This window comes from Zootoca vivipara, chromosome 1 (genome assembly GCF_963506605.1).
Source record: "Zootoca vivipara chromosome 1, rZooViv1.1, whole genome shotgun sequence".
Classification (NCBI taxonomy): Eukaryota; Metazoa; Chordata; class Lepidosauria; order Squamata; family Lacertidae; genus Zootoca; species Zootoca vivipara.
Window position 1 is genome coordinate 68,546,045 of NC_083276.1, and position 26,114 is coordinate 68,572,158.

The window sequence follows — 26,114 nt, forward strand, 5'->3', positions numbered from 1 at the left end:
TTCAAATGTATGCATGTGGAGGGGGGGATGCCTGTGCATGGTAAGTTAAGAATGTGATGGCTTTGCAGTATCACCACATTCAACAGCCACTGACTTCTTGAATCAGACTTAGTAGATACGCCTGCTCAGGTTGAGATAATGAAGACTGCTATGTGCATTTCTTCCTTTCTAGAAAGAGGTAGGGTTGCCAGACTCAATAGTGGACAGGACTTCTTTGCCTTTAATTGCCCTGCTCTCTTTTGAGTCTGGAAACCTTAAAGAGAAACCAGCAGACCCTTTGTTTAATTTCCAAGCAAAGGGTCTGCTGGTTTCTCTTTAAGGTTTCCAGACTCAAAAGAGAGCAGGGCAATTAAAGGCACAGAAGTCCTGTCCACTATTGAGTCTGGCAACCCTACAAAGAGGTGTGCCATGGCTCAAGCGTGCCTGAGAGATGTGCCATCTGCATCACGGTCTTTATTCCTTACCCCTAAATATGTCGGAACTGGTGATGGTTGTTTAATGGTAGGAAAAAGAGGTGCTCTGCACATGCTCAGAGGCACTTTCCTGTGTGATTACTTCACCTATTCCTGGGCTCTTCACTTTATAGTGAGAATGGATTCTGTGGTTGAGCCCTGCCTGTTTGTATACAAATGAGTAAGAGTCAAACCAGTGGCCCACCTTACATTCTTCAGCTACCAGGCCTTATATGTGATGGGAAATGTGGGCCTCTTCCTCTCGAACATTTCAGTTTCTTCTGCAGGATGGCTGTCATTACTTGTTGATGAGCTCTGTATGCAGCTGGAGGGCATCTGGGTTATCAGGATAGAGACCACCATGAAGGGAATGTGATTTGTACTGTGCAGCTACTGTGGAATAATGATAGCAGCACAGTTGCCTGCTCAGTCTCCCATTCAGCAGTTCCTTTGTTATGTTCAGTGACATTAAACATCTTTTCAAAAACAAAAACAAAAGCACCACCTCTGAACATTTAAAAACTTTCTGCCAAGGAAAATTTCTATCCAGAATACTTAATATCCTGTTAAAGTGTTCTTAGGTTTACTCAAGTTACCTGATTGAGCCTCAAGTGTCATCTTGTAGATTTTGTTATGAAAGATTGATCCAAAGTAAATCAAAATAATCCCTTGGCATTTTCAGCTGGGCCTTGAAGACCTACATCTCTTAGTAGCTGATGTAAACTGGGCCTCGGAAATGGTGGTGTGATTTATGTACAATTGGTTTAGGGCTGGTTGTTGTTTTTGTGCTAGCTTTTTAGAAAGCATTACAAACTGTGGCTGTTTTAAACGTATATTGTAGTACTGGTTGACACTGTAGTAGTTGATAGTGTTTGTTAACTGTTATCACTTTGTGAATAATTTTTGTTTAGAAAGTGGTTTATAAAAGTTTCAAATAAATAAGACATACATAAATAGGAGTCTTATAAGAACTTTTAAAGGTCACATGCAGTGTATGTTTAATGTTGCTGTGAAGTTCTTTTACAACATCTGAAAAAGTAACCTATGAGTAGATGATTCATTCCAATCTGAGAACCACAGTGAAAATGTATCACCAGCCAGAAGCCATTAATAAGAATAGCCCTAGTGCAGATGTTTTCAACCTTTTTGAGTCCATGGCTCCCTAGACCAACTACGTATATTCTTTCTGTGGTACCCCTGTGGGGCTTAGGAGCCTAGTAATGTCACCCCTTCCCTGCAGAGCTGGCAGCCTCTCACACTTTTCCGAAGACCTTCCCTTGTGGAGTGTTCTCACAACCTCCTCTCCTGTCCCCTTGGGAGCCCTTTGGGTAGCTGCTGCTGCTGCTGCTGTCAGTGGTCTCTGAGCTGCCTCAACCCAAAGAGAGGTGCCTCCTAGAGGCACCATTTGGGTGTGAAGATTATAGCCAGGGCTGTTGCAATAAACATCTGTGCAAGCCTTTGGGAGGCTGAGATGTTAGAAGGCATCAGAGAAAGAAAGAGGGACAGAGGCCGGTGTTGCCTGCAGCACCCCTGACCATCATTCAACACCCCAGGGTGCCACGGCACACTGGTTGCAAACCACTGCCCTGGTGGATTAGGCCAAAGGCCCATCTGGTCCTGTATCCTGTTCTCACAATGGCTAACCAGATGCCTATGGGAAACCTGCAACTGGTATTCAGAGGCATAGTGCCTCTGACACTGGAGCCATCATGACTTAGCCTCTATGAATTTATCTAAACTGCCTTTAAAACCACCTTGTGCATTTCTCCATCATTCTCCTTATCACAAAAGTCTGATTTTTGGAGAAAGTGGGCTTGTTGTGCAAGTGCTGCAAAAGGAATTTTAATTGTGCAACCTGAATTCACCTGAAAATAGCAACAGTCTGGAAGTCTCCTAAGTGCCATTGAAATAAGGTAAGTGGCTTACATCTGAATAAACATCATAGAACCAGACTGTGTGGCTCTATTGTAGTTTCCCCACACTCCCCATTTGGTGAAAATCATACTGTAACTGAATTATTTCAAAAAGGAAAACAGAGCTGTGTCAAATAGCTTCAATGAATGTTACAAATTCTTGGAATTTGGTGCCAGCGTTTCAATCACAGTGGTTGTATGGTTTGGGCCAGGGGTCCCCAGACTACGGCCCGGGGGCCACATACGGCCTGCGAGGCTCATTTATCCAGCCACCAGCGCTCCCCGGCCGCTCTTATCGGCATGAGTACCCACTTCCAGGTCGCCAGGAGCTTCGGAAATAGCTTGTGTGCATGCGCCAGCTTCGTTTTTGGTGCACTTCCGGGTTGGAGGAGGCCATGCACATGTGCACAAGTTATTTCCGGTGTTCCGTCAACCTGGAAGTGCACCGGAAAGGACACTGGCGCATGTGCACAAGCTATTTCCAATGCTCCCGGCGACCTGGAAGTATGTCGGAAATCGTACATGGGCCCGCCACACAATTTGGCGCTCGAGGCACTGGACCAAGGCCAGGTAAGTCTGGGGGCCCCTGGTTTGGGCATTTGACTTCATCCCTGAAGTTTGTGGGTTTCGAGGCTCATTTCACTGAACTCTATATGATTTCACAAACTCTTGGATTCGGAAAGGCAAAAGGAGTAGTTACATATGGTGCTACTCATATTGTTGTCTAATGCAACAGAGTTCATAGGATCTAATAAATCTTGGCCACACCAGTCCCAAGAGACAAAATGGTTTGAGACAGACTATGAAATATGGACCATTTTTGAATCCACTTAATATATGAAAAATAAGACTTGGCAAATGTTCCAGCTTAATAAAATATGTATGGGCATGAAACTGGCAGGCAGTTACTATTTACTGCTGCTTCTCCCTCCAATGTGGCCCTGATTACTCACTCTGTTCCCTGTTCTAGTATTTCAGGGAAACTGAAAATGGCAGGCATGGTTAGAACTTCACTGTGCACCTGGACTCTGTGAAAGCCATTTAAAAAAAGGCAAGTTGTGGCAACCAGTATCAGCCCTGGTATTCCCATGTTGGGTGTTGGTGCTGGGCCCCATCATTTGCCACTATCTCTGGCAATCATCCCTTTCCCCACTCCACCTTCAATGTAGCCTCCAAAGCCTGGACCTCATGAGACCATTGTTCTCAGTGTGAGCTTGCCTTCACCACTGAATTGATGCATGGTGTGAGAAAGTGTGCCATGTATAAAGTGATTCTGGTGAGGTGAATTCTTTCAGGCCTTTTTGGATTGACAGGATAGGACTCAGAGTGTTGCATGTCTTAAACGTAATGATCTAGTTCTACTCAGGCAGCCAGGTTACAGTTCCCAATAGCCGGGACCCTCCTGGTAGCTGAAAAAATGGGTGACAGTGAAAATGTCTCTGAAGAACCTCTGGCACACACATGCTGGATGCACTTGGCATTTTGTGGCATTCTCAAGAACCTGCTATATATGCTTGGAGATTCTAAGAATATTGTCTTCTGATACCATGAGTAATGTGGTGTTTAGCTGGGACTGAATCACAACCCTTTCAACCAAGAAAATAAGTTGCTCCAAGTGTATACCTTCAGTGCCTGTCTGCAAGGGCGTCAGTTCCAATGGTCAGGATAGGCATACTTCTTCAGCACAATTCTTTACATGTCCACTCAGAAATAAGTCTCATTGAGTTCAGTGGGGCTTAAAAAAAGATAAAGGACTCCTGACAGTTAAGTCCAGTCACAAACGACTCTGGTGTTGCGGCGCTCATCTCGCTTTACTGGCCGAGGGAGTTGGCGTTTGTCCGCAGACAGCTTCCGGGTCATGTGACCATCATGACTAAGCCACTTCTGACAAACCAGAGCAGCACATGGAAACACCGTTTACCTTCCCGCTGGAGTGGTACCTATTTATCTACTTGCACTTTGATGTGCTTTCGAAATACTAGGTTGGCAGGAGAGGGCTTATTACCTGGCAATTGATTATAGGACTTGCAGCCTTAAAATGCAAAGTTCCATGTAATGTTGTTATCTTACAGATAAGGAACCACATTGGAAGGGAAAGTATTCTATTCATGCTTGAGTCATATAAAGAGAAAGCATATCTGTCTGCTGTATCATGTACCCAGGAAGCCATAGGTTCCTATAGGAAGTGGAAAAATGCAATCAGGAAATATGAATGCTCCCATATTGGTTCTTGATCAACTAAGGTCAGATCAATCTAGTCTGCTGATTGCATCTACCACTTCTTGTAAGTTAGACATATGGCTTACCAAGAAAGCACTAGAGTTGGCAGACAGTGTGTTTTATTACATTGGTTTCAGACAGTAACTTTATACTGTTCTTTTGTAATGAAAACTTACTTTAGTTTACTTTATTTATAAAACCTTTTGCCTCTCTGTCCCACAGACACTGAAGGTGATTTTATCTAACGAAACAAATCATATAGATTTTAGAACAGTCCAGAGTACAATACAAATCTTAAGGAGACAAAACAGAAGCAGAAATAGAATGAGAAAGCAGCAGGATCGCTTGAAGAAAAGCTGCAAGATTAAAAAATGTGGGGGGCAATAAGTAAGTTTTAATGGCAAGTTCCCCTGTCTCAAATGTTTAGGATACAGAGGAAATAAGTGGCCGCGTGTTTGCATTTGTGCATGTGTACATAAATCCTTTTCCTTCTCCTGTTATCCTGCTCTTTACCTCCCCTGAGTTCAAGCTTTGCGAATTTATATGGGAAATGTGGGGTAGCATCTAAATGATGGTGGGTTTTTGGTAAATGGGATATAGATAATATTCTGTCCTTTCTTTATGCACACTGCTTTTAATACAGGAAAATGAAATCCAAACCCCAGGACTCATAAATGCACAACATTTTACCAGGAGGAAAAATGCTGTATACCGCAAAATGTTTCTGGGAGAGAGGGAGAGAAAGTGGGTAATAAACAGGCCAATAAAAGTAGTCTGGGGAAAATTAGTAGCCCTATCTTCCTAGTCTTTCTGCTTTTGCCATTGAGAAACCTGACCTACTGATAGTTTTGCTCCAGATGCTTAGTAGCAGTTAGTGACGTGAAATAAGAGTGAAGATTTGTTCCACTGTTAATATTTTCCAGGATACACTGCCAGGCTCTGGATAATTATCCTTCCTTTAAGCACATGAGACTGCAATTCTGAGATAAACACTTCAGATTAATCCTCCATTTATCCAGAAAGCTGCTTCTCAGAGGGCAAAATCATTAAGATCCCATCCTGGATTTCATGTGGAACTTGCCACTGTATCCATGATGCTGTTGCAGTCCGTGGGCTGTGACATTGCTGAGAGTATTGCTGTGAAGGAGCACTTTCAATTTTAAGCACGTGAATGATTTTTAGTGACACATCTACCACCTTGCTGAACTTAAGAGGATGGGATGGCAAAGGAGGAAAGTAGAAAGGGAAGATGACTCTACACTTAACCAGGAACAGAGTTCCCTTGGAAAAACAAACCTTGATAGATTCTTTTTCTGTTCCCTTCTGTCTTTCTGCTCATTGTATTTTAGTAGAAATTGCTCCCAAATACAGTAGTGTTTGTTAGAATATTGGGGTGTTGGAGGAAGAGACAGTACACTAAAAAACTGAAAAAACAAACAAAGGGAGAGAGAAACTTCAACCTGATGTCTGAAAGTCTGTCCATCTGTCTGTGGCCCAGGGCAAGCAGGGTCCTACCCACTCTGAGCCAGATGGTCTTGTGTGGGTACTTTCTATCTGTACCCATCTACATTGCCTTAAATGAGTGGTATCAATGATTTAATTTGGAAAGCTGCATAGCATAATTCAAGACTGGGCATTCCTAGCCCCCTTTTATTCCTATGTCTAAATAAGATTTTTTTGACTGAGTCTGGGTCTTTTTCCTAATGAGATAAAGGAGATTAATTTGTTTTGCCATTTTTAAAGCGTAGCAGGAGAGATGTATGTTGGTAAAACCTGAAACAGGAAAGAGAATTTTGACAGAATTGACATTTTTATAGCTGCAATACTGTGTCCAGTTCTGGGCACCACAGTTCAAGAAGGATACTGACAAGCTGGAACGTGTCCAGAAGAGGGCAACCAAAATGGTCAAAGGCCTGGAAACGATGCCTTATGAGGAACGGCTTAGGGAGCTGGGTCTGTTTAGGCTGGAGAAGAGAAGGTTAAGGGGTGATATGATAGCCATGTTCAAATATATAAAAGGATGTCATATAGAGGAGGGAGAAAGGTTGTTTTCTGCTGCTCCAGAGAAGCGGACACAGAGCAATGGATTCAAACTACAAGAAAGAAGATTCCACCTAAACATTAGGAAGAACTTCCTGGCAGTAAGAGCTGTTTGACAGTGGAATTTGTTACCAAGGAGTGTGGTGGAGTCTCCTTCTTTGGAGGTCTTTAAGCAGAGGCTTGACAGGCATATGTCAAGAATGCTTTGATGGTGTTTCCTGCTTGGCAGGGGGTTGGACTGGATGGCCCTTGTGGTCTCTTCCAACTCTATGATTCTATGATTCTACAACCTATCCAGCTAAGGCTTGTTCACTTCCATTCTGACAGTTGTTTATTTACCATTTTGAGCAAAGGCTTTTAATTTCTTCAGTTTAATTGATTGAGATCAGCTATTAAGTTTATCCCGAGGTATTTTAACCCCCCATGGGCTATATTTGTCTTTGACATTTCTGACAGCTGTTTTTTGAACTGTCGATGTCAAATTAATTGGTGGCTATCCTAGGAAGTTGAATCCTTGCTTAAGTTTTAACACTTGCTGGATCCAGTAATGCGAAGGGTCTTGGCATACAACCTCAACCCCCCCCCCCCCAATCTCATAACAATATAATGGATTTCTGGATGTTATTTTCACTAATATATGCATTGTCATGCACACTTTACCCTTGCCTATGTATTTTTTTTGTACACACGAATCAGCTGGAGAACTGCACTGCAAAATTTGGAGAAGTGCAAATATTGAAGGATGACTGTATTTCAGTTCACGTTATTTTGAAAATGCAAATTCAGTACGCTTGCCTTTAAATGTGAATTGAACCAAATTTATCCCACAACCCCAATCATTGCATGGAACCCTAGTAATGTGATTAATATGTGAAGGGTGCTAAAAACATCTGGTTTGCTAAATATGGACCTGATTGCAGGTTGCGTCCTACACACTACAGAGAAGAACATTACTCTGTGTCAACCAACCAGTCCTATGTTTTACTAGTCTGGGCATGCTGTGTCTCACTGTGATCTTACCCTTGCCACCTTCCTTGCTCTACTCAGTGATGAGTATTTGTATCAATAGTGGGGAACCCCATAGGGCCCTCCAGACATGGTTGGATTCAAACTCCCATTAGTTCCAACCAACAAGGCCAACAGTTAGCGACAATGGGAATTGTAGCCCAGTGACACCGGTAGGGTCATAGGTTTCCTGTCCCTGATTTGGTGGTCATTTGTTTTGAGAAAATGTAACTGAAGAATTTGAATTTTGTTTTAAACCCAAATCCATGCTCCAAGGCTGCTTTGACATTCACTTAATAAAGTTCACTGGGTTGCCCTTGGTCCCTTTCAAGGGAGAATGGAGTATGTCTGAGTGCCACACTATCTCAGTTAAATGGTTAGCTTCTCTGTTGGAATGGGACGTGCTTCCTGTTCACCCCATCTGTTGCTGATTTAGGTTAATTGAAGAAGTTTCAAGCCCTCTTGCTGAGCCCAAAGAGAATTTTCTCCTCCTGGAATTTAACCTCTAGAGAAATCATGAGCCCAGCTCTTTAAAGACTGTAAAATACCATCCTGCTCTAAGTGATCCTTTCCAACTTTCCCGTGCAACATGGCTCCTTGCTGAAGTTAAATGTACTCTCTTCCCAATCACACTCCATTAATTCATAGTGAATATCCTAAAGGGAACGGTCAGGATATCTCACTATTATTAATAATAATAATCACTTTTAAAAACCTCAAGCAACTTACAAACACTGGAAACAGGTATAAAAAAGTAGAAGCAACATAAAATGCAGTAATATGCATAAAAGAGCTAATCCAGCTCAACCCCCACCCTACTAAAAATATGAAGAGTTAGGCTCCAAAGGCCTGGGTGAATAAAAATATTTCACCTGTTGCCCAGAACAGGTGATGGCACCAGGCATGTCTCATTGGGGAGAGCAGTCCAGAAATGGAGCTACCTCTGAGAATGCCTGTTTCATATCACCATCCTCCACACCTCCATTTGAGGGGATGCACAGAAAAGGGCCTCACATGGTGAATGCAGGGTCCGGGTGGCTTCATGTGTGGAGAGGCAGTCCTTGAGATATTGAGCTGCACAATTGAATTATTATAAGGTGTAAATACACCCAGTTTATTTATTCATAAGAACTTTCAGAAAGTGTAGACAGTTGTAGGGGTACTACAGAATGCCTCTGGAGAACACTATCTTAACACTAAATTAATGCACAGCTGGTCTAGAAGTGAACAGTAGAATCTTAAAGAAAGTGATTGTGGTTTTCAGCCAGGCACGAGCATGGACAACTCTCTCTCTCCTGAGCCATGCCAAAATTTCAGCATTATCCTATACTTCGCTACTCAGAAGTAAGTCCTATTGAGTTCGGTGGTACAGAATGAGAAAGAAATCAAAATCAATAAACGTGCTTACTCCCAGGGCCATGTAGTTAATATAAGTGGCTTGGGATTTTTTAAAGCTGAAAGTCTGATTCTGTTTGAATGTTATAGGGAGCTCATTGTGCTACTGGTTTATCATAAGTCACCATCAAATTGCATTGACAAGTCAGTCACATGCTTGTTGGCTCTTAAGGCCTTCTTAAGAATGTTATGCATGCAGAAAGCGGGAATGTTGTACTCCATGAACAGATTGTTTTCAGATCCTGATGAAAGCTTATGTCTCAAAGTTGGCATGGCAGATCTGTTTTACTAATGACTGCTCTTCCAACACTAACTGTGACTGCTGATGGAGACCAGAACTGGAATCCAGTTATGGGAGAGTGTTGTGACCTGAGCAACGAAGAATTAGAGGCCAGAGAGGAGGGGTGCTAAGGTCCACTGAACCCTCATTACGTACTCTATAGCAATTGGGGAAGTTGTTAAGGCTACAGTTTCCAGTAGTCCGCATTGCTGATGCCAAGAGTGCTCAATCATGTTAAGAATTGCTTTGGCACAGACAAATAATGTGCAGACCCCTGCAAAGTTCTCTCAGTGCAAATGAGCACAAAATTCATTGCAGGCAAGTGTAAATAGGGGAGGAAACAGTCAAAGGAAACTATGTGTTCAAGAAGGAATGTATTCATAGTTGTGTGTGCGTGCACTGCATCTGCCTTTTGTGAATTCTTAGTACAGTTACAATGAGTAGAAGAAATAGATCGCATCTCAAAAGGAGATTCTTGTCGGGTTCTCTTATTCATGGCAGAACTGGAGCTCAAGAGTTAGGATCTATGTGTTGGGAGATCCTGTCATGTACAGAGGGATCCATAGTCATGTACTGCTTTGCTGACCTTTTCGACTGTAATCAGCATGTGTCTCACAGTTTCCTATGGCATGAGGAGTAGTTTAATATAATCCTTGTCATAGTCTATATAATAGGTGCCATTACTGTGATTCTGTTTTTAATGAGTACACAATTGATTTATTCCTCCCCGCTCCACTTCATGGGAAAATGGGAAAATGTTGAAGGTGACTTCTGCCTATTCATGTGAGCTGAGCTGAGGCCTTCTGAGAGGGAGTGAGACTGCCAACAAGTCATTCTGTAAATAAACAAGTGTCTTGGGATGTCCCCCCCAAGGTCTGAGGTTGGGTGTCTTGCAGACACTTGGCAGCAGGAACAAAACCATCAAGAGTTGGATTGTTTGTCGCTGAACTGATTTCAATAACAGACGAGAATTTCCGAGCAGGCAGAATTGCACATGCCTTATGGGATTTGTCTGGGAAGGGGAGGGAAGTACATTTTATGGAAGGGAGAAGGAATTTTTATTTCATTCTGAATGTAGTGGTTGGTGCCTACAGACTTGCTCTTCAACAATTTCTGAAAAAACAACTCAGTTAGAATCAAACTAAAACAGCAACTCAGGGCTCCATTATGGACACTGGTCTTACACTGGACTGTAGCATGACTGCCAATGCTATTGGCAAACAGGCATGCCTAAGGAGTCATGCTTGCGTCTCCTCGAAGCGAGTCCCCACTTTTACAGGACAGATCCAATTGCTGTGTGTTCACTAGTGTTTCCCACATCAAAGGAAACATGTGGGCATAATGCATGTTTTTAAATATTCCATGCTCACATGCCTCACAATTCTGGATTAATTAGGAGTCTGCAACATGTGAACACAACATGTGAACACAGGTATTTATGTATGTGTGACTGAGTTCCACACTTTACAAGCCTGTTGTTTGAAACTCTGAGCTTTCTGTGTGAAGTTGCCTCCACTTTACTCAAGGCAACTGGGAAACCATAATTATTGTCATGTACCATCCATTTTCAGGGACACAGGTGGTGCTGTGGGTTAAACCACTGAGCCTAGGGCTTGCCGATCAGAAGGTCGGTGGTTCGAATCCCTGCGACAGGGTGAGCTCCCATTGCTCGGTCCCTGCTCCTGCCAACCTAGCAGTTCTAAAGCATGTCAAAGTGCAAGTAGATAAATAGGTACCACTCCAAGCGGGAAGGTAAATAAACGGCGTTTCCGTGTGCTGCTCTGGTTCGCCAGAAGCAGCTTTGTCATGCTGGCCACATGACCTGGAAGCTGTATGCTGGCTCCCTCGGCCAATAACACAAGATGAGTGCCGCAACCCCAGAGTCGGTCACGACTGGACCTAATGGTCAGGGGTCCCTTTACCTTACCATCCATTTTAATGTGTTGCTGTTGGCCTTTTTAATCCTTTAATGAATGCAGTGAACATGAAAATAAATAACACACTAATATTGGACAAAAGTATAAAGTTGATATTGTTACACATTGGCATCTGTCATTATTCATGAAACTTTGGTGAGACTCTTCTTGCTCTTTTCAAATGATACTGTGCAGAGCAGGAAGGACCGGTTTTGTCCTCTGATATTGCTATAAAACTAAGGCTTTTTCCCCAGCTGGAACTCCCCAGAGCTCAGTTCCAGTATCTCTCAGGTGGGCGCCATTGCCATTATAAGAGAACAAGGGAGGCGTTCATAGTGAGTTCTGGCTCCTCTTTTTCTAGAAAAATAGCACTGTATAAAACTAAGACAGTTTTAAACATTTGGCCTTGGCTTCTCAGACATTTTCTATGACTGGATCTTAGCAAAGCTTTGCTGAACATCTTAGGGCAAAGTCACACATGCTTTATAACTGTAGTAAGTGATGATACCGAATTTCCATATCCCCACACATAATTTTAACAGGAGTGCTTTTGAATTAAATCACTTCACTCGTTCAGCTGCCAGCGATTTAAGTCCCATTCCCATGTTACTTGCATGAAGGGGGCATCGCACAATTACCACAGAGTGTGGGCTGTACTCATAGCATGCTGCCTGGCCTTGTCACTTTGGTAATATGCAGAAGTCTACTGAATTGTTAATGTGAAAGCTCCCATGAGATTGGGCTGCTTGTGTGTAGACTTCTGCACTACAGAGGACTATGCTAGCACATGGACAGCTGACTTGATGCTGGAGGTGGAGCCAGGCAATGTAATGGGGGGGGGGGCTGGGACTAGTTGGGTGGTCCTTCTCTTCTGTGAACAAGTGAAGGGGAGTCAAGTGTAGATTGTTGTACACCCACATGTGAATCAGTGATGAGCTCAGGGCAAAAGCCCCATTGTCATACCTGAGGAAAGGTTGGAGAAATTTATATTTCCCCTCGCTCTTTCCTGACATTTTGTAATGTTTGCTTCAGATTTTCACACACCGGAACATTTCGTTTTGAAACTGCATTTCTTGGAATCATTGTCGTTGTATTGAATTTGGATGTCTGAGTGATTTTTTGGGAACCGAATTTCCCTTGAGTGCATCGTGAAAGTAAAATCTCCTTTAAATATGCAGGAGAAAATAAACCGCAGGCACACTGTATTTTTGGAGCAGCCTAGATGGAAGATCTCCTCTGAGATACATTCCTGACTAGAACTTAGATTTGCTAATGGCTCAAAGGGTTTGTATGTTTCGAAGTGCTATAAACTAGGGAAGTTTCTTTAACCATTTCCCTTAATAATATAAAGAAAAAAATAATTTAAACATTTTAATCGGCCACCCAATCCTTTACATAGAGCTTGAATTTGTGTTAATGGATTAAAATATAGCTTGGGTTAATGGGTGGCAAATACACACACACACACACACACACACACACACACACACACCTTTAGCAGGAACAGATTATTTAGAAAGCAGATATAAATTTTCAGGGAATGGGCAGACCTTTACAAACAACTTAATTCTGCCACATTTTTCAATGACTAGACTTACAGCCCATGAGTCATCTGCTTTGTGCTCCGGATTGAACACTTTGTTGTTAACAGATACATTGTGCTTCATAGTGCATGTACTATTACTCATTAAAGCATGTCATTCATTAAGCAGATAGAAGTAAAATGGTTGCATTTCAGTATAGTTGTGCATGTGTAGACAGAGTGAGGACAACTCTTTCCGTGTGATAGAAATGATCCTGAGATACATGATATTGAACTACTTTTTGTGTATGTCTGAAGCTTAAAAATTCTTAAAACTTGAGTGGCTGGGGTACATGGCAGCTGTAACATAAAATCATAGAATTGTAGAGTTGTAAGGGACTATGAGGATCATCTAGTCCAACCCCCTGCAATGTAGGACTATGCAGCTGTTCCATACAGGGATTGTACCTGAAACCTTGATGTTATCAGCACCATGCTCTAACCAGCTGAGCTATCCATGCTCAATGAAAGGATACATGCAAAAATGTATATAACCTCTTAGCCATCTTCCATTATACTTTTTAAATTACTTCATTCACCTGATGAAATGAGTTGCTGCAAAATAAAGTTTATGCCATAATAAACTGCTTGGGGTTGAATAACACACAGTGTGTGGTCACTTGATGATATTACTGGAGAGTGGTGCATATATTTGAGAAAACGTACATTTTTGAAGATTTTTTCAGTTATGAAAGCACAATCAATCAATCAATCAATCAACATTTCAATAACAGGGCAGTATGGTATATAACTATATATCATTCCCCTTGGCTAAATCCCACACTGTTCCATTAATGTTTAAATAAAATAATAATCTGGTTTCAGTGTCATTTCACATATCTGTGCTGCACATTCCTGGGAGGTGGTAGTTCTAATGTGGCAATTTCTCATGTGCTGTGTCTTTTCCATGTGATGCAAATATTAAAATATTAAACTAGAGTTACATGGATGGATTATTGTAATAACCTACAGTTTCACAGGAACTGTGAAAGTAGATAAACAAATGAGCAAATTAAATGGATTTGGATATGCAGAAGATATTAAAAAAGATAACTTTAGGGAACTGCAGAAAGAGGGGGAAGGAAGTCAAGTTTTGAAATGTTAAAATTATTGTAAAATTAAGGAAATGTGTAAATCTGAAAAGTATAAATAAAACAAAACAAAAAACAACAAAACTAGAGTTGCGTGGGATTCTGCCAGAAGAAAGCTGAGTATGCCACACGAGCAACATATAAACTGGGTCTCTGTGAAATGTACATGATATGCTTCCACTGCAATAGCTTGTGTCTGAAGCAATTTCTGATGACATGAAAGCCCCATTTGATGTAATGGCTGCTTCACACAATTTGGTTTCCAAAGCATATTTGTGTCATTTTTGCTATCACAACAAAATGGTACAGCAACTACTCTTCTCAATGGCAGCTTTACTTGGGCTCTTGTCTGAAAAAGTCAAGTGATGCCTGAAATTAATCACATGGTCCATCTATTTCTCATGTGACTCCATCCTTGAGATGTATATTTAAATCACTTGCAGCTGGCCTGTTGCTGTTTCCACTCCCCAGGATGGGGAGGCAAGAAAATCAATAATACCTCAAAGCACAATGTAAAACAATTTGTAACAATCAAAGGAGCAGAGTAAAAGAAGTGCTTAACATTTTAGCGGAGCTTAAAACAGGGTTAAGATAATTAAAAAGCTCAAGTGAATACTATAAAAGGAATCACAAGGAAGGGTCCCATGAGGTACTGCAACTGAAAAGGCCTTTACTCTGGTCAATGAATTGTGCACAGAAATGGACTGGCACTTTATGTGTCTATTTGGTCAGGTCTTAGCTAACCACACTTGCCTGGGAATTCCAGTGAAATTGATACGACTCGCATACATGCAAATGTGTGACATCCAAAAATGTGGAAGTCCACTTGTGCAATGAGGCTTCAGGTTTTTCTACTCCCTCCTTGAAACCCTCCCCCCCCATATTTTTATGGAAGGTCTCCCAACTCTCTGGATCAGATTTTGGGGATGTGCAGTGTAGGGGTTGTAGGGAGAGAAGATGCAGAAGCCTGGTGAAAGGACACCTGCTTGTGCTACATTGGATCTCACCCAATATGTGTGTAGTATTGGAATGACAGGACCTGATTCCTGATTTTTTTTAATATAAAAAATAGCATCTTTTCCTCAATTTGATGTTATTTTGCATACAGTAGTTACAAACTTATGAAAGCTACATACAGCAGTGTGCCACATATCATGTTCAAGCAGCAGCTGTCAATCTTTTGGGCAGATGCATCGGGTGACTCATTTCAAGGTATGAGAGAGTGCCGCGTACAGTCATACCTCAGGTTGAGTACGCTGCGGGTTGCGTACTTTCGGCTTGCGTACTCGGCGGACCCAGAAGTGTTTACTTTCGGGTTCCGCTGTGTGTGCATGCGCAGAAGCGTTCTGCGCGCTTTGTGCGTGTGCAGAAGCACTCTTATCGGCGCTTTGCGCATGCGCTAAAACGCTGCTCGGATTAAGTACTTTTTGGGGTGCGAATAGCACCCTGGAACGGATTGAGTACTTAACCCAAGGTACCACTGTATGCAAGTTCTCAAATGTAGCCATTCTCCTCTTCTTGTGTTTTGGTGTTTTAGTCTTGTGTTTTGGTGTTTTAGTGGACAATGGGGCAGGACTGCAGGGCTTACTCTATGCCAGGGTTCAGCAAACCTTTTCAGCAGGGGGCCACTCCACTGTCCCTCAGACTTTGTGGGGGGCAGGAATATGTTTTTTTGGGGGAAATGAACTAATTCCTATGTCCCAAAAATAACCCAGAGATGCTTTTTAAATAAAAGGACACATGTAAAAACTTGCTGATTCCCAGGCTGTCCACGGGCCGAATTTAGAAGGCGATTGGGCCAGATCTGGCCCCCGGGCCTTAGTTTGTCTGCCCATGCTCTATGCTTTATAGGAACCCATGAGTTCCTTCCACTCTTGTCCATGAACCACACACTACCTACTACTACCTGTGCAACATGCGTAGTATATAGCTTGGCCACTGGTGTTTCTTTCATTTTAGCCTTGTAAATAGCCTTCCCCAACCTAGTGCCTTTTAGACATTTTGGACTACAACTCCCATCAGCCCCAGATAGCACAGCACAAAACATCTGTAGGGGAGCAGGTTGGGGAAGACCTATCTATTCACTATATCCTTTAGAGGAGTGTCTGGAACTCTGAGTAGAAAATGATTTCTGTATGTAAAATGATTGATTAATTGATTTGAGTAGTTGTTGTTGTTTAGTCGTTTAGTCGTGTCCGACTCTTCGTGACCCCATGGACCATAGCACGCCAGGCACTGAGTAGTTCTCTCTGAGAGTAGTTCTCTCTGAGTAGAACAGTTCTACTCAGTTCTACTCAGAGAGTAGTTCTCTCTGAGTAGAACTGAGAGTAGTTCTCTCTGAGTAGAACACTGAGTAGTTCTGCTATGTTATTTTCAGTGCCTTTTAAGATCAAGATGTCAGAGCCACAACTCAGTGTGAATATCTCCCATTCAGGCTCCATTTCAATGAGGTTTGCACAGGACAATGTCATGATGGTTTGATTTCCAAATGCTTCATCTACAGCATTTGGCAAAATTCATCCTTGTTCCTAAAATGGTTTTACCAATTAAAGATGACTTGGTTTAGTAGCATTACTCATCCACACTGCTAGCAAGCCTGTAACCTTATGTGTGCTTTCTTGGGAGTTAGTCCCTTTGAAACTAATGGGACTTATATACAGTACATAGATTTGTACTGCACAGTATTTTAGGTGAATATTTAACTATTTGGATTAATAGTTAATGGCTGTGATTCAAGGCTGTTGGATACTTCTTGTGCAAAATACTTTGTTACTGAGAGAGAAAGAGAGAAATTTCAATGATGTGCATACACAGACAACAGACAATGCATAATTTACAGTGCATGCTCTACCGTTTCAAGCTCAGACTTCATTGTATTTATGCAGACTTGATCTGAACGTACTTTGTGAGATGAGTGGTCTTAACACCTCTCAACTTTTCTCTGGGCAAATGTCTGCCTGAACAGGATTTGTCTGAGATTTCTGGCACCTCTAGCTCTTGGCCATCTCTAAAGTACCACAACAGTAGACAAAATTGTGCCAGGTTAATTGTTAAATCCCTGGTCATAAGCTCTAAGCAGGAAGTGAAGGGAGAATAAAATAAATGAAACACAACACAATACTAATTAGATGCAGAACTGCATGAATAAATGTTTTGAATTTGCTTGCAGTTTTGCACAAAGTTGGGCTAATTTTTAGTTAACCTTTAGCACAATCACCTATGCCTGATACTCACTAAGCTTCTTTGCTCTATGACAGGCACCCCCAAACTGCGGCCCTCCAGATGTTTTGGACTACAACTCCCATGATCCCTAGCTAAAAGGACCAGTGGTTGGGGAAGATGGGAATTGTAGTCCAAAACATCTGGAGGGCCGAAGTTTGGGGATGCCTGCTCTATGATATTCCAGAGAACAAGAGAAGGAGAGAATGTGCATTTTCTTCCTTTTCAGACTCCAGCTCAGCCTTCGCCAACCTGGTATCCTCTAGATATTTTGATCTACAACCCCTATCAGCCCCAGTCAATGGAAAAGCTGGAGGGCACCAGGTTGGTGAAGTTGCTGTAGCTATTCAGTATACGGGGAGACAGCAACAGCAACATCAATGACCTTGATCCTTAATATAATGGATAAACCCCTTTTCTGGAGGCAGCATTTTCTCTATTGGGCCTAGACTGAAGAAGCACTGGATGTTCACTCCAGAATTTTCCACAGTGCGCACCCTAAAGTTGTTCAAGCAGCTGCACCGTTTCTATTAATAAGTCACGATTATATGCAAGAGGCACAACAATAGCAAATATACTTTGCCTCCTTCCTTCATCTCAAACTTTGTTGTAGAAAAGACCCCAATCTAGAACATCAGTTTTCTCATAAAAATCAAGCCCTGCTTGGCTGCCATTGGCTGAAGATGCTGTTTGCAGTAAACAGTACTTCTGGGGTTGAACAAGCCATAGTGAGTTGTTTTCAACTCAGATTATTGGGACCATGTCAGGGACCCATGGCTCCTTTTTTCTCCAAACTAAAAATGGCCAGATTAAGCATGCTTGTTTAAATACATGACTTATATCATGTGTAGTTTGGGCCTTAAAACCATCTCTAGTTTTAGTGCTTCCATAGTCTCATTAACCTATTGCCACAGGGATTCCTATTTCACTTGGGAACTGTAATTCTTATTGCATATTTGAAGGGAAACTTTTGTTTGAATTCATGGTTGCAGAGTTATTTATGTCAGATCCCTGCAGTTCACAATAACATACATGACTACGCAGCTTGAGGCTTGTGCAGAATAAAAGAATCTTAAGAACTTGAGGTACCCTGCAGAAAAGAGATGGTTTTTCAGAGAAAAAGCGGCCTGACATTTTGCTTCTACTGCCTGCTGCCTAATGAGCTTTTGAAGATAATGATCTGCTCAGTCACCACAGGTTGTGTAAAGTTCCTAGCTCACATTTAGAACATTTAGAACATAATCTCGAAAGGGGCCGCAAAAAAATGCCATAGGTCTGCATTGCATTTTCAGTTCAAAGTGACTGCAGTGCTACCATGTAAGATCATCCTGTGTAAATAAACAGGGTGATATCTTATTGGACATCCAACCTGGCAGCCTGTAGCATTTCCATGATGTATCTGGAGGAGACAACCATGGGAAATAGTCTATTTTGAAAAGCAATTTCTCCGTGCAAAGCTTTTGCTTATTTGTGAGAGAGGCAAGCACTAAATTGGTATCTGTCACCTGTCTGGAATGCATTCCTACAACCTTCTACACTTAAATATATCTCTTACTCCTAATCCACTACCGTTCAGTCCACCGTTGTTTCTCTGCATCAGTCTCCACTAATGTGGTTCCCTCCAGATATTCTGGACTACCTCTCCCAGCCAACCTGGCCAATAGTCAGGGATGATGGGTGCTGTAGTCTAACAACATCAGTAAACCCAAAGGTTTAGCACTCTTGCCAGGGCAGTCTCGAGCAGGTCGGCCGCCCTGGCGCTGAGGGGCGGAGATCACTCCGGCGCCCCCGCAGGGCGCAGCATGGTTTGTCGCGCGGTGCCCTGCCCTACCGGCCCGGCGCCCTGGCTCACCGCGCCACCGGGGGTCTACCTAGAGCCAGCCCTGACTCTTGCTCTAAGCATTGCCTTCCCATGTTCTTTCTGTTTGATGCTCACAAGCAGGTTGATCTGGTGGCCGGAGTCAGCACGGCAGTTCCTTTTCTTGGAGGTGACTGGGGTGTACATGTCTGTGCCACATGGTTATTTCATTTCCATGCCGCTTAATATATTAAAAATTAAGCAACAACTGTCAACTTAAATAAAACATCACAAAAATACAGAATTACATATAAAACTTTACATTAATGCACAGTTATTAATACATAGAAATCAATATATATCACCTGGCTCTTGGGAGATTGTGGCCCCGAAAGACGCACGTCCCGGTTTTCCTCTGGGGCATGTTGGAGGATATGTTCCTGCTTCTAGGCTTCTCATGGGCGTCTGGGTGGACACTGTGAAAACAGAGTGCTGGATTAAATGGGCCTTTGGCCTAATCCCGCTGCCATCTTTTTATGTTCTTGGAATAATCTTATTCCCTGGCCGGTACTTGTGATCCTGATGCGATCCTTTGGCTGTGGCTTGCCTGGCTTTAGAAGTGTACTGAGGTTTGGGTTATTCTGTGTTTACGTTATTAATGGAAGTATTTGAAAATCCAGATTTGTGAGTAATATAGGAAGAAGCAATGTTTTAGTTCCATTAGTGTCACGGCATGAGATTAAGTTCTGAGCCACAGAAACACAGTCGGGTGCCTTATAGAGAGTCAGACCATTGGTCCATCTATCAGGGGTCAGCAAACATTTTCAGCAGGGGGCTGGTCCACTGTCCCTCAGACCTTGTGGGGGGCCAGACTATAATTTTTTTGGGGGGAATAAATGCCCCACAAATAACCCAGAGATGCATTTTAAATAAAAGCATATATTCTACTCATGTAAAATCGCCGGATTTAGAAGGTGATTGGGCCGGATCCCCCGGGGCCTTAGTTTGCCTACCCATGATCTACCTTAATATTGTCTATTCTGACTGGCAGTGTCACTCCAGGGAGTCATTATCAGTCTTACCTGGAGATGACAGGGAATGAATCTGGGACTTTCTACAAGCAAAGCAGATTCTCTACCCCTGAGTCAAACCCTCTCCCTAAATTATATTACAGTCTTTCCCTAGAAAAGATGCAGATTAAATAGAAACCGATAAGAAAGGTTCTACGGGAGTTGTAATATTTTGTATTAAAATAAACATGCTGGGTAGTGTATGCGGGCTTCCATAAGAAAATATATTTTTAAAGGACTTGGTTTCTGCAATACATGGTCATTCCCACTAGGGGGAGCGTTGCATATGTTGCTCACATAGGAGAAACGGGAACCGTTCAGATTTTCTGAGCCTTTATATGGAGCTTTTAAAATCTTCACTGACTGTCTTTAATTAACTTTCCAAAGAAGGAAGTCTCCAAGGCCCTATTTTGAAGTTTAAAAGGCCTGGGCTTGCTTTTGCTCCCATTTAAATTCTTGTCAAAGTTCTCATTGAGTTCAATGAGATTTGAAAAGGGTCCTTTTTGTTTCCATAGCAATAAGCTTAAAAAGAGAAACAATATTATTTTCTTCCAAGTATTTTATCCAGCGTTGCCATGGTGCCTAACTGCTAGACATCAAAGTGGGCATCACTTTAAAAAGTTTTGAAATGGGAAAAAGTTTACATAGGAAATTATTTTATAGTCTACAAAGCATAAACCATTCATTTTTTTAATGTTAAGATACTTCTCACACAGAACTGTGATAAAGGTAAATGAATTTAGATTTGTGGCTGATGTAGAAAATAATCCTGTGCATTCTGGCATTTGTCACACTTACGCATTCATAATTAGAATTTTCTATTTAATTTCCGTAACTTTGAAACTGGCATTTATTTTATTTTATTTTTTAAAAAAACTGTTCATTTTATTCATTTTTAAGCACTGAAGCATACAGTTGCCAGTTTGCATCTGATTTTATGTGTGTTGTGTATTTCTCTGTTGTGAATTTAGTTGTGCAGTGTAAATTGATTTAAATTTCATTATTAATAATAACATTGTGTCGAGCAAACAGTAAGCAAGATGAAAAGATTCCATACTTTTAAAGTACATTTAAAGCGCAAACAGTAAGCAAGGTGGAAAAGTTTAAGCACATGGGAAGGTTGGAAAAAACCAGGAGATTCACTCAGAAGCTGTAGCAAAAAGTATCAAAAAGAACTTTTGCTTGTTTCTAAAGAACTATTTCCCAGTGACAAAAGATGACAGCTTTTTGCCTTGTCATGCATACCCAAGTCACACTACAGTAATTTTGTTGACAAATGCTCAACATAACCAGGTACTGGAAAGGCGAATAGATGGTTAACTTGTGTGGAATGTGGGTAGCATTTCTACTGCAATGAGTGGTATGCCCTGGAAGCAAGGAAACTTTTGGGAGAAATGGCAATCTCTCTTTCTCATTTCACAATCCTGTTTCATTCCTAACTCATATCTATATTTTTCTTCTTAACTACAGAAGGATGAAAGAATACAGGATGCCCTGTTTGGGGACAATGAATATCTACAAAAATTAAGCATTTTCACAAAGTGCTGGGTTGAGCAACAAGGTAAGCCATTTAGCTGTCTGAAGAGTGATTTTCCAATCCTTGCTATTGTATTTCAGTTTGATCTCTGAGCTAGAGATATCAAATCTGTAATGTCAAATGGCCCCCACCTTTCCGTCTCTCTCACACACATACCCCACCTCAGGCAGTGGCAGGCCTCTGTGTGTTTTTTTTAATTATTGCAGAAAGATTTTGTAACCCAACCTGTCTCTGCAACCCTTAGCTGAGTGGAAAGTACCTTAAACTCGACGTCACTGACTGAAAAGGCATTATCTTTTTTGAAGCAGCAATAATCAATTTGAAGCTTCTGGGGGCCGGCTTGGTGAGAGCAACGGTGGTGGGAGGGGCAAAATGCTCGAGGGGTGGAAAAAAAACTGGATGAAAAGGCATGCTGTTTCATGGATGTCTTCCAGAATTGTGACACTCTGTGTGTGTGTGTGTGTGTGAAGGGAGGGAGAGTGAGCGTGTGTGAGAGAGAAAGGGTGAGAATGATCACCATGACAACTGACCCAGCCAGTCTGTGTACTCTCCCTGCAATCATTTTGGCTGAGATCTGTGCTGTGAAAGGTCATGAGAAGGAGCTGTGGGAAGCACAGCAGGTATTAGACTCCGAACGTCGCTCGTTTGTCCAGTGCCTCAGCTAATAGGGCAAAGTTTTTTGGGTCTGGGAAATACAAAAATTGAGAATGGCGTGGAAGGGGAAGTGCTGCAAGTGTCAGGTAATGAAAACTTTCCTCTCTCTTTTTGTCTCTCTGCCTCTTTCTCTTCCCCTCCCTCCCTTTTAATTTTTCTTTTCGTTTCTGGAGCTGCATGTCAGCGTATGTTTGGAATCCCAGGCTCTGAGGAGTGATGTCATGCCCTAGCAGTTGGATTTTGTTAAGCAAAGAGGGAGGAAATGGTGAATTTCACCCACTGCCCACCCTTTTTGCCTGTAAAAAGTTGTTGAATCTTGTACTAGGATTACTACTTTTTCTCTGTGTGAAGTATTCCAACATGAGAGAGAGAGAGACTTTCAGGAAAGTTTATCGAGACCCGCATATGGCAGTTGGGTCCAAATCCACCGCAATGATGGTGATTGCATTGAAGGTAATTCTTATTTTGATGTTTGGGTTCTTGGCTTCTGAGTGGCTGCTTAATTTTTCCTGGTGATGGAATTAAATGAAGAAATAGATGGGGCAAAAGAAATCAAGCCTGTGCTTAGGATTTAAAGAATTAAAAGGAAGGAAGGTTTCCTTATTTGCTGACTGCAGCTGCTTTGCTAGCGAGTTCACTTCTCCAGCAATGTGACATTCAGCAGCACCACTCAACTTAGGAGAGGCATTTTTTTTAATATCAACTTGTTGCAGGAGAAGTTGTATTGCGTGCATGTTGCGGATAAAGGGTTTTAAATAAAGGTGGTTAAATAGAAACGATGGTTAAACATTGTTAAGGAAACAATGCTGTTTTAAACGTGCATTTCTGAAAAATCAAGTAAAGTTTATTTATTATTTATCAAACCTGCTCTGGTCTTTTTAATGAGAGTACTTCCTTTGAATTCTTGGTTATTTCTGGGCTCTGTGCATTTAAAACACCTTTTATGGTAAATTCCAACTGGGTGCAGATGTAGGCAGAAGCAAAAATAAAACAAAACCCACGACCCTCCCCCCAAAACATTTCATTTTAGATGTGCAAGTAAAGGCTTAAAATAAATGAAATGCCTCAAACTGTGCTTTATAACTGGTGCCTTTGGTGAAAAGTAGGTAATATTTTAATGCCTGTCTAATAAAATCAAGTGTTGCGAAGACTCTGCTAATACATGGCCAAAATATACTGGATTGATGATGAGAATCAGAGAGTTTTACTACTATTCATTCTAGGGAAATAAAAAAAATCCTTCAGTAGCACCTTAAAGACCAACTAAGGCCAACTAAGGTGCTACTGAAGGAATTTTTTTATTTTGCTTCGACTCAGACCAACACGGCTACCTACCTGTAACTCATTCTAGGGAGTTCAGCTTAGGTCAGGGTCCCAGTGTTCAGCTTCTAGACAATGTATAGAAATGACCACTGGAAGGGCCTTAGCTAGTTACAGAACATCTGCAGAAGGTTCTTGTCTGAAACCTTGGAGAGAGACACTCTCAGTGTAGACAACACTGAGCTAGATGGACCAGTGGTCTGAATCAGTATAAGATTCCTGTTTTCCTCTGACCTATTCCCCGGATTTCTTCTCTTCTGCCATTTCTCTTGGGAAGTATGAACTTTCTGCCAGTGAAACACTGAAAGGGTGGGAGCCCTGGTCTACTAAGCCCTTCCCCTTTTATATTTGCAGAGGTGGGTCGTTGAAAATTTCAAGTTAATCCAAACTTAATACATTCAGCAGTCAACGTCCAGCAGGATAGGTAGAAACATGCTGGTTTCAGGCTCCAAATGTTCCATATACAGAATATGGGGATGGGGTGAATTTTGGATAACTGAAGCTCTGATAATATGGAATTTGGGTGGGTTAGTCAGGGTATAGGACAGTCGATAAATCCTGTGCACAGATTTTAAGGTTTGCTCACTTGGGTGTCTTCTATGGATTTCTAGCCTTTGTTAGCCACGGTTGCAGTTTTTGACTGGGAGACTAGGTCACAAGCTTTTAGCTTTCTTCCCGAGTTTCTCAAACAGAGTGTCTTTTGTGTTCCATTACACAATGAAAGACACTTCTGATTGGCTTCAGTGCGCCTGCTAGCATGGTTCAGACATGCTGCTGATGGCTTATTTCCTCTTTGTGCTGGGTATGACTACAAGAAGGAAAACATGGACGGAGCGAAAATAACAAAGATACTGCAGAAGAAGGATAGTATTTGTCTCCCTTCTCCCCCAACCCCACCCCATTACAGCTCCTCCCCGCATGCTTTAAAACACCTTTCAGAAAAGTTAAGAACAAAACCTCGGGTTTCCTTATCGGATCAATCCAGAGTTAAATTCAGGAGACAGGAACAAAATGTTACCATATGTAATATTTACACAGTGGTTTATCATTGCCTAGGGTGAGGCTGTGTCCTGTTGCACTACATTTAGTTATTTTTCTCCTCAAAGATAAATAGTTCCTTTTTCTCTTCAAAATATAAAATCAGAGCTTTAATTAACTGAAAGTGCAGGTTTTGATGTCAGTGTTTTGAGTTGTAGGCTGCACGACAAGGAAGAGCAAGGTAATAAAGTCTTCCTCATATGGTGGAAATGCTCCACAATCACTTCCTTTTAAGTCTAATCCTGAACATGTATAGATTTAGCACCACGCTCAAACTCCTATCAATATTTTGCTAATGTTTGTGACACGTTTCTCCCAGGAGGGTTTCTTTACAGTGAGGAAACATACTGTATATTCCTGCGTATGAGACTACTTTTTAACCCAGGGAAATCTTCTCAAAAGTTGGGGGTCGTCTTATATGCCGGGTCATATTTCTTATACGGCGAGTATATCCCAAACTCTATATTTTAACTGGAAAAGTTGGGGGTCATCTCATACGCCCAGTCGTCTTAAATGCCGGAATATACGGTAGTTAAAAGTGGCTGGTCACAATCTTGGAGCAAGCGGGGGGCGGTACACCCCGGGCCCCACCCTGGAGGGGGTGTCACTCGGGGCCGCGGCCCCACCCCTCACCTTTGCACGGCAGCCTCAGAGGAAAAAAAATACAAAAGAAAGCTGCAGGCGCGCCGGCCGAATGGGCCAGAGCGCCTGCGGCTTTCTTGTGTGTGTGTGTGTGTGTGTGTGTGTGTGTGTGTGTGTGTATATATACATATGTGTGTGTGTGTGTGTGTGTATGTAGCTGGAGCGAGGTGCGTGGCTTTGGAGGCACGCGGGGGAGGGGAGCGGCGATACCCTGCCACATAACAACGCATGCATCGTTACGTAGCGACACCGCACCCACCCTGGGGCATGGCAATTTGCCGCCCCGGGTGTCACGGTGCCTCGCAACGCCCCTGGATGGGGATGCAGCCTTCCAGATACTGCTGCCTACATCTTGTTCTCATATGGCAACATTTTGGAAGTGTCAGCTCAGGTTGCTTGTTTTTCTGGGGGCAGGGGATCATGAGCGATGTACATATTCTTAATGTTTATATCAGGCCTCCTCAACCTCGGCCCTCCAGATGTGTTGAGACTACAATTCCCATCATCCCTCACCACTGGTCCTGCTAGCTAGGGATCATGGGAGTTGTAGGCCAAAAACATCTGGAGAGCCGAGGTTGAAGAAGCCTGGTTTATATGCATATTGTATGACGACACATGATTTCAACACAGCCCTTATCCTCCCTGCTGGCATTTTCAGTGCGGACTATACATGACAAAATTATCATTGTTGGCCCCTGTCTGTTTCAAGAGACAGTGTGACTCTGGGGGTGAAGTAGAGGTAGATTTAGGGGTACAGGATTTTGGTCACACTGGGTGTGGAGCCTTGGGGGCACCAAGGGGGTTGCAGCAACTATGGTGTAGAATGGAAGTTGAGAGGCAGAGGGATGCCTAATTTTGGCATCACGCTGAGTGTTGCTGAAATTTGAGACCCAAGATCTGCCACTGGGTGATGTCAAACCACTGTGTTAGCAGCAGCAAAGT

At 42.3% G+C, this 26,114-nt stretch overlaps 1 protein-coding gene across 7 annotated transcripts in view; it reads left to right on the forward strand.

Annotated features, from left to right (window-relative positions):
• The window catches only part of DENND2B (DENN domain containing 2B), a 139,438-nt gene that overhangs the window by 10,392 nt on the left and 102,932 nt on the right, over positions 1–26,114 (forward strand). For 3 of the 7 annotated variants that reach the window (XM_035119663.2, XM_060275820.1, XM_035119627.2), the window contains exon 1: positions 21,889–22,258. The gene's annotated coding sequence lies outside the window, so the exon portion shown is untranslated. The other 4 variants (XM_035119670.2, XM_035119635.2, XM_035119654.2 and 1 more) reach the window with 3 other exon arrangements.